The following is a 13,700-nucleotide window of genomic DNA, read 5'->3' as shown; positions in this document are numbered from 1 at the left end:
CTCTAAGGGAGAATATCTTCTTTATGCAAAACCAGAGCTCTAGGTGTTTTTTTTATACCTATCTCTAAATGCATTTTTTTAAACCACTACTGGCGTGTTTTTAATAGTATATAAGTAAAAAAAAAAATTCTATATTTTTAATTTTTATTAACCCATTATACGTAGCATTTTTTACTTACTAAGTGTAAATGTTAAAATAAATGAATAAATGGGCCATATTAATCACGTATCGTCTATTTCCTACTACAACGAAGGCGTGCTATGAACATATCTACAAAAAAAATTTTTATTAATTTCTTTTTGAGATGAAGAATTTCATACTGCTATTATAAAATATTTAGCTATAATATAGGCAAATTACTTTCATGCTATCACAATCTGTCTTTAGGCCGTACACCGACCAGTTGTGGTGTTCCCGATAGCTAAAAACGACGATAAAGCAAGATACCGTGCAAGCTGACATGAGATACCGAGTGGACTGCACCAACTTAGAATTTTCTTTAGTGTTGCCGGTTCATTATTTCTATATGTTTTATGAGTCATTTTAAAATTTTCTCAGTTTAGGTATAAAATTATATGACAACTGAATCATTATTATTTTTAATAATTTTAGTAAATTTGTATATAATATAATTCATTATTTATTTATTATAACAAGGCAGGTCGTTATTACTCAGGGGCACAAGCATGTGACACTAAACGCGACAAATATGGGCTTGATTCCGACTCGATGAACTAAATATGTAATATTTTCATATCTTCACTCTGGTAACGAAGCATAGTGCGACGGTGAGCTCCGCCACTCAACACGCACAACCTCCAGAATTCGGTGGCAAATGGGGAACGGAGTATCTTAACCCTAGATTCCCTCTGCCTACCCTGCTGTGTTGTATTTTCTTATTGTATATATTATCTATTTTCTTTCACACAATCTCCTTCGTATGTTATCCATACATGACATTGGCGAAGTGACACAGAACTAAACTGAATGAAAATAATAAATGTGATATTATTGTTTAAAAGAACTATAACGATCTTTTTCTTACAATAAAAAAAATATATAAAGAGCTCAAAATATGTTTATTATGTTGCGTTTTATTATATTTTTTTATTGTAAAAATATTTAAATATCATAAAAATTTAAAAAAGCGAAAATGAGACATTTAATTCTAAATTTAAAAATAGCAATTTCATTTTGTACTTATTTATATTATCTGTGGTTTATACATAAATAGACTAGGAATGCAAGACATTTCACAGTAGGTATCAACCCTACCAGGAGAACATAACCCAAGAACAAGCTTGCATCTCGCACTAGGCTAAAAGTTCAACGACCAGGAGACACAATGTTTATATTTTTATTTGTTATATTTATATACATCTTTTTAAAACGTTTTAAAATTTATCTTTTTGTATTGGAAGTACAATTTTTTATCTAAACTTCAAAATAAAAAGTTTATTTTTTAAGCTCACGTGTTCTATATATTATAGAGGGAAACTATTGTGAAAACACTCTGTTCCCCCCGCACTAGCCAATTTTTGAGACACTCCGTGTCAGACCACGATGCCCACAGAATATTTATTTTAGTTTATTTTAAATATGGACTATGACTATAATTATTAAACGTGAAATAAGAAAATGTTAACATTTAAAATGTTATCTCAAAATTATTGAATATTCAATAGCTTTAAAGAAGAAAAATTTTTTTAAAAAATCTGCTTAAAAGCTTTTAGAAATTTTAAATATAAAAAAGTAATTAAGTTTGCAAAATAAGATTATAAATAACAAAAATATATTTAAAATGTTAATTAAAAATGGAAATATTATATAAATTAAATATCTCACCATTTTTCCAAAATTTGTTCGCTTGAAACAGTTCTCAAATTAAAATTCATCTTTATAAATAATCATGTTTATATATACATATTTTTAAAAATAATATGTATATATATTATACAATATTAAAAAAAACATATTTAATCAAATATCTCAAGAATTATTCGGAAAGTGGGGAACGGAAGTACCTCAATGGGTACAGAGTGACTTAACACTAGGTCCCCAGGTTCAATTTGAAAGGGTGTGAAATTTTCATATAAATATTTGAAAAAAGAAAAGAAGTTTCGTTCTCCATAGTTGGAGATGACAGCGACGCTAAGAAATCAACACTAGTCGACAAGGCACTAGGAATGCATAGATCAGAGAGAGCTGTCCATACAATGTTGTAGTAAGTCTATCTAACTTTGCCGATTGGTTACATTTTTGTTTTCATATTAGATTTTGAAATTATTTATCTTGGCATATCTCAAGGTTCCTGATTTAATAGAGTTTTTTATTTTCAGCTTCATTTTGTATTCCGTATATAGTAGAGTAAGCAGACCTGGGAATGTACTTTTAAGACTTTCCGCTCCCCATTTTCCATCGAGTTCTGGAAGCATTGTTTGTTGAGTGGCGACATAGAAAATATAAATGCATTTAATTTCTTTAGTGTTAAACATTTTGTTGATAAATATATTTAATATTATATAATGGCTTAAATACAAAATGGCGAAAGTATTAATTTAACTAACAAACATCACAATTTAAAACCAAACTCTAAAGTATTTCTCATTCATAGGTAGTTCCAAAATTCTAAGGAATGTAGTCAACAAACTAATGGGTTATGGGATAGCACCATAACCGGTGGTGCCCACGTGTCAACATAGAACAATGAGACACACAAGCTTTATACAAGCCTCTCGTGTCTCTTCCTTGAGAATTTCAATGGATCTTGAAATTTTAATCATGTTAAACTAACGCTTGTTCTTATTTATAAAATATAAAATAATCTTCAACTATTGGATAAAAATAATTATTTAAATATTAAGTTAAAACAAATAAGAATATTCAAAACAATAAAGTTTATTTTTTAATATTATAAAAGATGAAAAGTTTGTTCTTAAACACGTTAATCTTTGGAATCACTGGCTCTAATGGATAAAATATTTCTAGCTATTAAGTATTTATTTGCCTCGTCAATTATTTCGATGTAAATCATTGTACTGCGGTTAGAGATACTTACACAACTTTTAATTATTTCCATTTGACCACGGAGGCGAAGCCGCAGGTAAACCCTAGCAAAATAAAAAATATTGCGGTAAAAATTATATGTAGGCAGATATATCATATTAAAAAATAAAATGTATAAATAAATAAATGTAATATAAACTTCCATAACTTTTTAATGAGCAAACGAAGCCTCTACTTCCGATTGAGTTAGTACGGGCTATATTTCGCGCTGTTAACCGCTTTACCACTTAAAGAGCTAACTTAACGATTGCATTTATATACTGTGTAGTGAAAAATAAGTAAAGTTTTTTTATTCTTAAGACAATTAATTTTCTTATTTTTATCAACACTAGACAAGGCACAAAATAAACAGAAACTGTAGTTATAATCCTATATTCTAGTATTTTTTTAGTGTAAAAAAATAAATAAAAAAGCATCCTGGCAACAGGTCAACGTATATAAGGCGCCTTTAGCGGTGTACGTGTAGTTCTAGTGAATACCTAAAATCTAATTAGAATGTTTAACGCATTTAATTTCGTAATAATACGTGCGCGTGCGCATTGCTTTCGTTTTTTTTACTATTTATCGGCGAAAAATAAAGAGTTCGTTGACATCCGACTACTGGATATTCATGAAATGTTAATTTATCTGTATTTACATAATTAGTAGTAATATTTAATTTTAGTAACAAATAATTATCAATAAAATATTCTTTGTGGACTTAAAAAGAAATATTGAGCAATTTTTATAATTCGATTTTTCTATTTTAGTATAGTTTTAACAAAAATTAGAGATATTAACACAGACATTACTGTAGGTATGACACAGGTATTGTCGTTGAATGTATTTCGCTATAAATAGTTATGAATATACAATTTTTCCATTTATTTAACACAAGTGATCTGCTCGGGGCTTCGCCTGTTGATACTATACAATTATTTATTTTCTCGTCATAATTACTTTCGTGATCTAATATCTACCATTTCAGCCAATTCAATAAAACACTAAATTTGTTGCAATATTGTCGCGTACAACATAACTTTTTTACTTTACCTTTTGACATAACTTTTTTACTTATGAAGTGATTGAAATAAAACAAACACTAAATGTTATACACAAGCATGAAACCTGTATACGATACTGCATACGAATCGATTAAACTATCGTATAAAATTTTGAGATTAACGTGAACAAACACATAAACAGACAAAAATTAAAAAATTGAGTTCTACATTAATAAATGGGCCCAATAATAGATTTTGAAACTTATGAACGGAAAAAAAGGGATAGGATGAATTGAATAAGTATTCCGCTTTTGCTTTTCGGCCCCAAAATCCCTGAACGATTTCAAATTCTTAAACAGTACGATTCATTATAAGAGCTTTGCACGCGTTGATGTCTATAAATCTTCCTTTGGATAATGATAGACTACATTATATTGTCTACAGGTTAAATATTCCATTTTTGATATCTTAGTTAGTATGCACATAATGATAAAAAAACATAGTATATCTTTTTTTACATATTTGTTTATATTTTTCGCTTGCTACCAACATAGGCATTAACAGATAAAACAAGGCCTTATTGGTTCTATATATATACGTATACATAACCAACAAACTATAAATATTTTAGTAAATCAAAATTATAATCGTTATAATTCCCTGAGTATAAAAAAACATCTTAAATATAACATCAAATAAAGACATTTTCTAAATAAATCAATGATAAATTAATTCAATTCATCTTTTAAAGGCACACGGGCGAACGTTGGCAACTTAAGAGCTTAAACCAGTATAGTCTAGTATAAATAAAAAACATATCTCTAAAAAAATATAGATGAGAGAAAGATATTTAAAATAAAATAAATAATTACGCTTCCCGGAAAACAAATAAACAATTAACCTCTCCATACAACGTTAAAAAAGAAACGAAGTATAAAAAGACACGAATGATGTTTGTTATATATTTAAAAAAAAACATTTTCCTCGATATCCACTTATAAAAGAAACGTTACGCAATCACAAGTAGTCACGTTATCTATCGATACAGTCAACGTACGCTGTCAAAACTACCAGGCGAACATATCTATGGGATAGTAAACTATTTTGGCTATTTAAAAACTAAACTTGACTCACGCGAAAGGGAGACGGCACTATCTGTTTTAATCGCCATCCCTTTCCTTTTACGTCACTTGACAAGCACTGGGTGAACGAACTTTGAGAGTTTACTGGGCTAAAAGTTGAATGTATCTCCGTTCGCGGACATTACGAACAAGATAGCAACTTTACCATACGCTAGCATCCACTTTTATATAATAAACACCTCTGTAAAGAGCTGCGTTAATGAATTTTATTATTATAGATATAAGATTTAAATTTGCGTATATAGTTTACTTACTTACACAGTTCTGTATTGCACAGTCAAGTTTCTCACGACTACGCGTACATAGGCAGTTTCGTAGCGAGACGTAAGTACAGACACGGCTGTGTGCATGTGTGCGTGCCGAGGTTGGTGTAGTCTTGAAAATAATTTCGCGGTCACATCGCGCTGGTGGGTTCACATAACTCGAACCACCTGCCTCTGTTGCACGCCTGGTTATTTATATCGCGAACTATGTAATGTATACATATAAGGCTCTCGGGGAGCTATGTGATAATAGCTATCTAGCATTCCTAATTGACGTTTAGAGGACGTTTGTACTTCCTCTTTTGCTTATTTTATAGATTAATTTTAGAGATGGTTTTTATTATGTTTTTGTTCGTTAATTTTTTACATTTAGTAACACACTAAGTAATATATAAAAATTAAATAATACTACATAAATGAACTTCACCCCGGAATAAAACAGGGTAGGCAGAAGGAACCTAGTGTCATGACACTACGTTCTATTCATGTTCCATTTTCCGACGAATTTTTCGAGGCATTGTGTGTTGAATAGCGGAACTCAACGCTGGGCTTTTTGCCTTAGTGGCAGCCAAGAAATGAAAATATTAATAAATAATAATTCATTTCCTCATGTGGAGGTCGACCCCACAACCCTCACTTTACAGTCACACTCATGTGCCCGTGCGCTACGACGGCCTCAAACAAGAAGTAATTAATACATATATTTTAAAAATTTCATTTAACTAAAAGATTTACAAGCTAATTGGAAATATAAAACTAAAAAGATATTTGTGCGTTTTCAGATGAATGATTTGCATGTCTAAAGTAATTAAATATCGAAAATAGGTACAGGTACCTTAATCTCCTTCCTAATTACGTAAAAAACTTCAGCCTTCATTTTTCTTAGGCCAATTATTTTCACACCTTTACCTTATTGTTTCGTATTCAGAATTTCTGTAGAGGGAACCTAATATAAGGACGCTCTGTTCTGACCAATCTTTAAAAGATGATGGAACTTAACGTCGCGATTAGTCAACTAAAGGGGGTAAATTGAAATAATATACTTTAATACTTACTTCTTACTTAGTCAGCCGCTCAAGACGCAATGTCACTACTTCAAAATATATAATTGCTATTTAGTTACTTTATAAGTAAAATAACTCTCATAATCTAATATGCATTTGTAATTTTACTACAATCAACTTAGGAGGACTACTGAGTGCGGCGTTCAGTTCCTCTACTCGTGGAGAACGTAGTGTCTTAACAGTAGGTTCTCTCTGCCCAACCTGATGCCTGCCTGTGCGATACAGCGCTAAACGCTAACAAAATATATAAAGTTGCATTTAAACTTCTAAAGAACTGAAACTTAACAGACAGATAGTCTACTCCGAGCATATTATGATTAGTTTCAACTGTTATGCCAAAAAACTTGAGACATATCCAGAAACTCTATTTTACAATCAGTAATAAAATAATCTATCAAATTGGTAGGAATTAAAAATTTTATAACACAATGAAGTATCAATAAAATATATGATAATCTAGACTTTAGCGTTTGGACAGATTATTACCTAATAAAACGATTTCATTCATACCTAATACGACGTGATAATCATCATAAACTTCTAATAATATTTTGTAAATTGTATAACATTTTATTATTGTCCATAAAGTTGATATTTTAAATTCTAAAAAGAAAAATTGTTTATATATTGAAAAGTTTAACGAATTTTTAACAACGAAATGTATTTCAAAAAAATATTTAAACTACAACATAGCTGAAAGCTGAAATTAACCATTTATTATTAATATAAAATCATTGTAGAAAAAATTAAATTAAAATTAAATAAATCTAACTATTCACGACATAAATAATAAAAATATTACATACATTTTTCATTTTAATAAGCAAGCATTATTTCAAACGATTACAAGAGAATTAACAATGCATCGCCAATTTCTACAGGATTTTGTCCCAATCAAATACTACTATATAACTGTTGTAAGCAAATAAACTGATGATTTTACGATCGTTTTCATTAAACTATGAATTTATTATTTATTTATAAATTACGTTTCAATCAAAACGGTCACTGACCGTGGGTGACCGCTGGCGGAGTTCAATTCAGCTGAGAAAGTTACTGTCATAAAAAACGGCCAAGTGCGAAAAATATAAAAAAAATATATTTTACTTTACATAATAGATAAGTTTAGATTTTTTGTATTTCACAATAAAGTACATATTTTTTTATTATATTGCCTAAAAAAGTAATGGCTCTAAAATGCAACGGTTTGAGTTAAATAAGATTTGTATTAAATATGATACTAAAAATATAGCAAAAAAAAAACATTAATATCATTAATAACTATTAATGATATTAATGTTTTTTTTTTAATTGTTAACTAACAATAATATTGATTTTGGATATTTAAGCATTTAAAATGTGCGTTGATGTTAAAAAAAAATATACACAATATATCGGAAATGCGATCTAAAACTCCACTGAAATCTTCAAATATATTCAATCTCATTTTAATGAACACATTATAATTATAACACAGCCTAAATAAATAAAATATTATATAATTTAATCAAGCAGAAGCATAGTTACTCGGAAGAAAAAATTGAATTATATTTTTATTATTACACGAAAAAGGAAAATGAGAATCTCAATTTTATTTAAAAAAATGTTTCATTTCCAATTTAATGCCAATGCCTAAGTATTTTTTTAATGGGACCATTTATACATTTTATACCATTTATCTGCATGTATTTTCACTTTCATAGGACTTTGACTGGCTGTCGAACCTCAGATCCAGCACATCAAGCTCGATGGATCAGCCATAAATCAGAATTAAACATTTTATAGACGGAAACGTTGATTAAAGTTAGCAATTAATTGGTCGAGAATTAGCACTTTTAATTGCTTTGAAGTCATTGACCTGCTGTTGTCATGTGAAATGTTCAAAATGTCTATGCAACAGCGTCTGCTGCTTTTTATGCTTTCTTCCTTCATTACATATAAATGTTTGTATTAAGTTTTTTGTGCATTATATATAAATATATTTATATATATTTACATATATGCAGAGGCAAGTCAGGCATTCTTATAAATACAGTTAATATAATGTCATGTACATATGTAGATAACGATATATTAAAATATATGTAGATTATAATAAACATCTTAAATTAAAAAGCATCTACATGTAGACAAAAAGATAGAGTTCACTATGATAGTTCATATGATCAATTCCATTTTTTATCCTAAGATTCAGATTTTCCCAGCATCCCACTTTTGCCGAATCAAGGAGGGTGGAGAGAGATTGCGTGTTAATGGAGGCCAATCGTGCCGCAGGGGCACAAGTGTGTGAAAACGTAAATTTTCTAGCTTTACTAACTAAGCGTTGATAATTTCTAGGCTGGTTTAGCTAGTTTATTTTGAAAATGTATTAAGCAGCGAGATTAAAACTGAATTTTTAAAAATGTTATGTGTACGACTCTAACATCTCACTTATTTTCATCTTTATATTTTGTGCTACAGATCTTGTAACCTTAAGTACTACGGTACTTATACCTACTATACTATAGTTGCTAAAACTCAATCAATAGGAACATAAATGCTTCTTAAAAAATTATAAAATATTTTCTTATAAGATAAGCAACATAATTTCCTTTAGCTTTGTCCTTTCAACATCCTTTAACAAGCCGAATAGCCGGGTAAGCATGTTAAATTGTCTATTTCCTAGTCTAGAACGTCGAACGTGGGCAGACATGGTAAAAGTTGGCAGTGTCGTTGACCGTGCGCCGCGATTTTGACCTTACGTACTATATACACGAGTGAAAGTACAAGAGAAAGCATGACACTCCCTTTTACGCACGTGGATAATTTGAGGAAATCGATACGAGAGCTATCGGAACACGTGAATCACCTTATTGTATATTTTTACATACATATGTATTTGTGCGAAGAAACGTCTAGACTTTAGCAGCCTTTTTAAAAATTCTTGCGTCAGTATATTTGAATGTGCTAAACTCGAAACTAGGATACTTGCAATCTTTTATATACGTACCTATGTATATACGTACTCGGTATAAATTTAACGTGCTTACTTAGGGCTCCTTTATTTGAAAGTACTCTACATTATGTTAGAAACATATATAAACAACAAGGATTATGGTGAGAAAAAGAACAAAATAAGTCTTGGAGGAATTATGAAAATAGATTTGCTTAAAACATTTCGTATCAGCCCAATTGAAATAATGTATCTTTAATCTTTATAGGTATACTAGCGGCCCGCTCGCGGTTTTACCCGCGTGAACTATGTTATTATTAATTTCTGTCTCCATGACTACGTCCTAGTGACGTTATGCAAAATTTAAGACTCCTAGCATTTGTAATAACGAAGTTTCATACAAACTTTCGAGCCCAAAAACAACCCCTTAGAAGTCGAATATTGCAAATTCCCGTCTTAGCGAGCACCTACGTAAGTAACTCCTATGCAAAATTTGGGATTCCTAGCACATGTAGTTTCTGAGAATTCGTGATGAGTGAGTGACCTTTCGATTTTATATATATAGATAATGCAACAATTTATTTTATATTTGTATGAAAAAAAACAAGATTTCACCGAATTTAAAATGTCCTCCTTTCATCGGAAATTCGAAATACTCTCTTTTTTGTTATAAAAATCTAACATACATGTTAGTCATAATTCCTAAAAATTAGAGGAACAGTAGTATAATTTTGTAAAACTAAATAAACTTGAAAATACTTTCCTTCATATTATTTCACCAAAGTAGCTAAAATATTAGATTTTTATGGTGGTTTTATTATTATTTTACGCTGTTGCTTATTTTATTAATCGTAAACCTGAGTGCAATTCAAAGTTTCTCTCAAGAATATCAAACGGTTTATACCTCTTATATGAAAATTAGTTAGGTCACCAAAATATTTCATCAATTATATTATGTACTGTTCATTTAATAGGTTCGACTAAAACATTGTAAGTGATCACTCTGCATTTTATTTTCTTGAGTATTTTATCTTTAAATTAAAAAAAAAGTGATATGTACGTATGTATATAATTGTTTTATCTTTTTGCCAAACATTCTGTAGGTAATTTAAAGTAAGACAACTCACGACTGCCTGACCTGACTGACTGAATCATCTCCAATAGGTTTTGATTAGACGACGAGACGTCCAGACAAAAATAATAAAAAATTAAATAATTCTTCAGGGACTTTTTGAAATAATTACTTTTTAGCCTCAATATGAGTTAATAGTAATAGGAGTTTATTTACATAAATAGAAAAGATAAATTCTAGTGGTCTAAATTTTATCCGAAAAACTGACATCATTTTTGTCGTGTTCTATTTTTCCGATTTTCAGTGCAGTCTCGTAGGTATGTAATAGATATCAAGATTACTCTGGCAGGTTTCTCTATTTTAAACACATTTTTATCATGAAAATAAATTGATAATTTAAGATTTCAATATTAACATTAAGTTATACAATCAACGTCGTTTTTAAATGATTGTATCAAAATAAACCCAGTCAAAACTTACATTACCTACTTAAAATTAACAGTCTTAGAGTTAATAAATGAATAAAATACAAAATTATACAGTTCTAATAAATTTCAAGCAAACACTGAACACGAAAGTCGTTAATCGAGCTCACTGCTGAATGCACCAAACAAAATACCAAACGCCATAAAATCCCCAACAAGAAATAAATCGAACATGACCTAGCCATTCACAATGCCCCAACAAAAAACAAAAAGGCTCCACCTGTACTTACAGCCATGACCTAATTCCTGCTCCCTGCTACGTCATAACTTTCTACCTCGAAGATTAATGAAAGTGACAGATAAAACCAAAAGTGGCTTCATCCTGAAGGCCAACGACTCGACCTATAGCATCCAGGTTACGGAAACCAGGTCGGTGAAAGTGAAACTTTCTATTGGGCCATGATCTGTTCTTGACATTCTCTACACATTTTTATCAAATTCTCTCGCATGCCATTTAGAATCTTACACCTGTGTTGTTAAAGATCGAAGTAAGACTGACGCGATCCATAATTTAGGTCAAAAATAAGCACAATAAACAATGTTTTGATGATGATTTCTTTTTAATCAAACTCAATGTATGTCATGCTGTGCGACAATTGGAATTGGAATTACACGAGACCTAACTTTCCTATTCTAATGTCGCTGGCCTCATCCAGTCATATTGATGTCAGTTCCTTCTTTTTTTTATAATAACCGCCATTGACTTTGACCTTTGGATATGGGTATATGGGGGTCAAGACACTTTTACTGTGCTATTTATTGAGTGTACCTCTTAGGGGTTTCTGTATATTGTGTGAAATCAAAATTGTTCAATAATCTCCATGAAAGTATTCTTATTTTCAGATACTTAAATTAATAAATTTCTCAAATTTTTATCTAGAAATATTTCAGTAAATATAATCTAGGGAATCCTTAAGTTCATACAATACTATTATATTTGACCGTGACTACTGAAAATTATCTAGTGCTGTACATAATATAATTTTATTCATTCATTCATTCATTCATTATTCAAATAATTTCAAAACAAATCTCGAAAGTTCTCTCATTCATTAATTCAGTTCAAGTAAACAAAGTAAGTGTTACTAAAAGGAAAAATGCGTGTAGCGGAAAATAAACATTGAGTCACACCGCATTAGTCGTTTTGTCTGTCTGTACACAGCACAGTGAAAGTGCTTAGAAAGTAAACTTAAAGTAGAAAACGTCTCGTAGATTGCAACTATGCAGTTCCTATGACCATTCACTGGATTTATAATATGTATTTATAATTTCAAAACACTCGTAAATGAATATATTTATTTGTTAACTAGCAAAATGAAACGAGAAAGTTGATTTTATTATGGCTAAGTATATAATATAGCAGGTGTATAGTCCTCAAAGTATTTTAGTGAAATAGAAAAATTGTAGTGGTTTTAAAGAGTGATTTACCAAATATACATAATAGATCTTCGAATCGAGCTTATCTTTCTATAATTATTTTTGCTCCTTTTACATATTGGTTGTTTTTCATATTTTAACAAAGACTTTAGTTTTACCCAATCAAGGTGTGTGTGTCAAGTGGGGAACGGAGTGTCTTAACACGTGGTTCCCTCTGCCTACCCTGCTGTGTGCGGGATACAGCGTGAAACTGAAACTGAAACAAACCTTTGTATACGTAATAATTCCTGTTCCGGAGAATCAAACATTTTTCCTAATAGTAATATACTGGACATTAGAACAAATTACTTTGAAGCAATAATGACTATTTTATTGATATTTCTAATTGCATATGTTAAAGCTTTCACTTAACTTCCGGACGATGTGTGTGAAACCTATGCAGTATAATAATACAAATTGATAATTCAAATTCAAATTCAAAATATTCTTTATTCAAATATGCAATTATTATAAGCACTTTTGAATCGTCGAATGAACAAATGAACAAAAATCTACCACCGGTTCGGAAGGCAGTTCTGCTGAGAAGAAACCGGCAAGAAACTCAACAGTTGCTCTTTTCAAAACCAATGGTACAATCTATTACATTTCCTGGCAGCTATCCTATATCTCATTCAATAGACATTAATTCCATACATGTTTATCTTCTAAATATTCTTGAACAGTGTAATAAGCTTTACTTGTTAGAATTTTTTTTACTGATATTTTAAATTTTGGAAGTGGCAAACCTAGAATACACTGCAGAATTTTATTATATACACGTATGCTCAGACCCATAAAAGATTTATTAACTTTTTGGAGGCGAAAACTTGGAGTAACAATCTTATCTTTATTTCTCGTTCCTATCGTATGATTGTCACTATGCTTACTATGACAATGTATATTTTGTCGGACAAAGAGAATATTATAGTATATAAATTGGGAAGCAACTGTAAGAATACCTGCATCTTTGAAAACATCTCGCAGAGAATCTCGCGCTCTTTGATAATTATATCTAATTAGTTATTTAATTAATTTTATAAATAAATTTATTGATGGAGGCATTGTGGCGCAGTGGATCGATCTCTAAATCAATATGATGACGAGTTTTCATTGGCAAATAAAAATAATTAAACCACGCAAAAGTCACAAATATTTTTGTGTTAATAACAATAGATATTAATAATAAAGTTAACGCAACCGAAATTGCTGGCTACAAGTAGTATTGAGGCCGTCGCGTCGTGGCGTAGAGGCAACCAGGAAGCCACTCAAGGGAATG

The sequence above is a fragment of the Heliconius melpomene genome, chromosome 19 (genome assembly GCF_056956725.1).
Source record: "Heliconius melpomene rosina isolate 202511_hmr_F chromosome 19, ASM5695672v1, whole genome shotgun sequence".
Taxonomy (NCBI): Eukaryota; Metazoa; Arthropoda; class Insecta; order Lepidoptera; family Nymphalidae; genus Heliconius; species Heliconius melpomene.
This window is presented reverse-complemented; position numbering follows the sequence as displayed.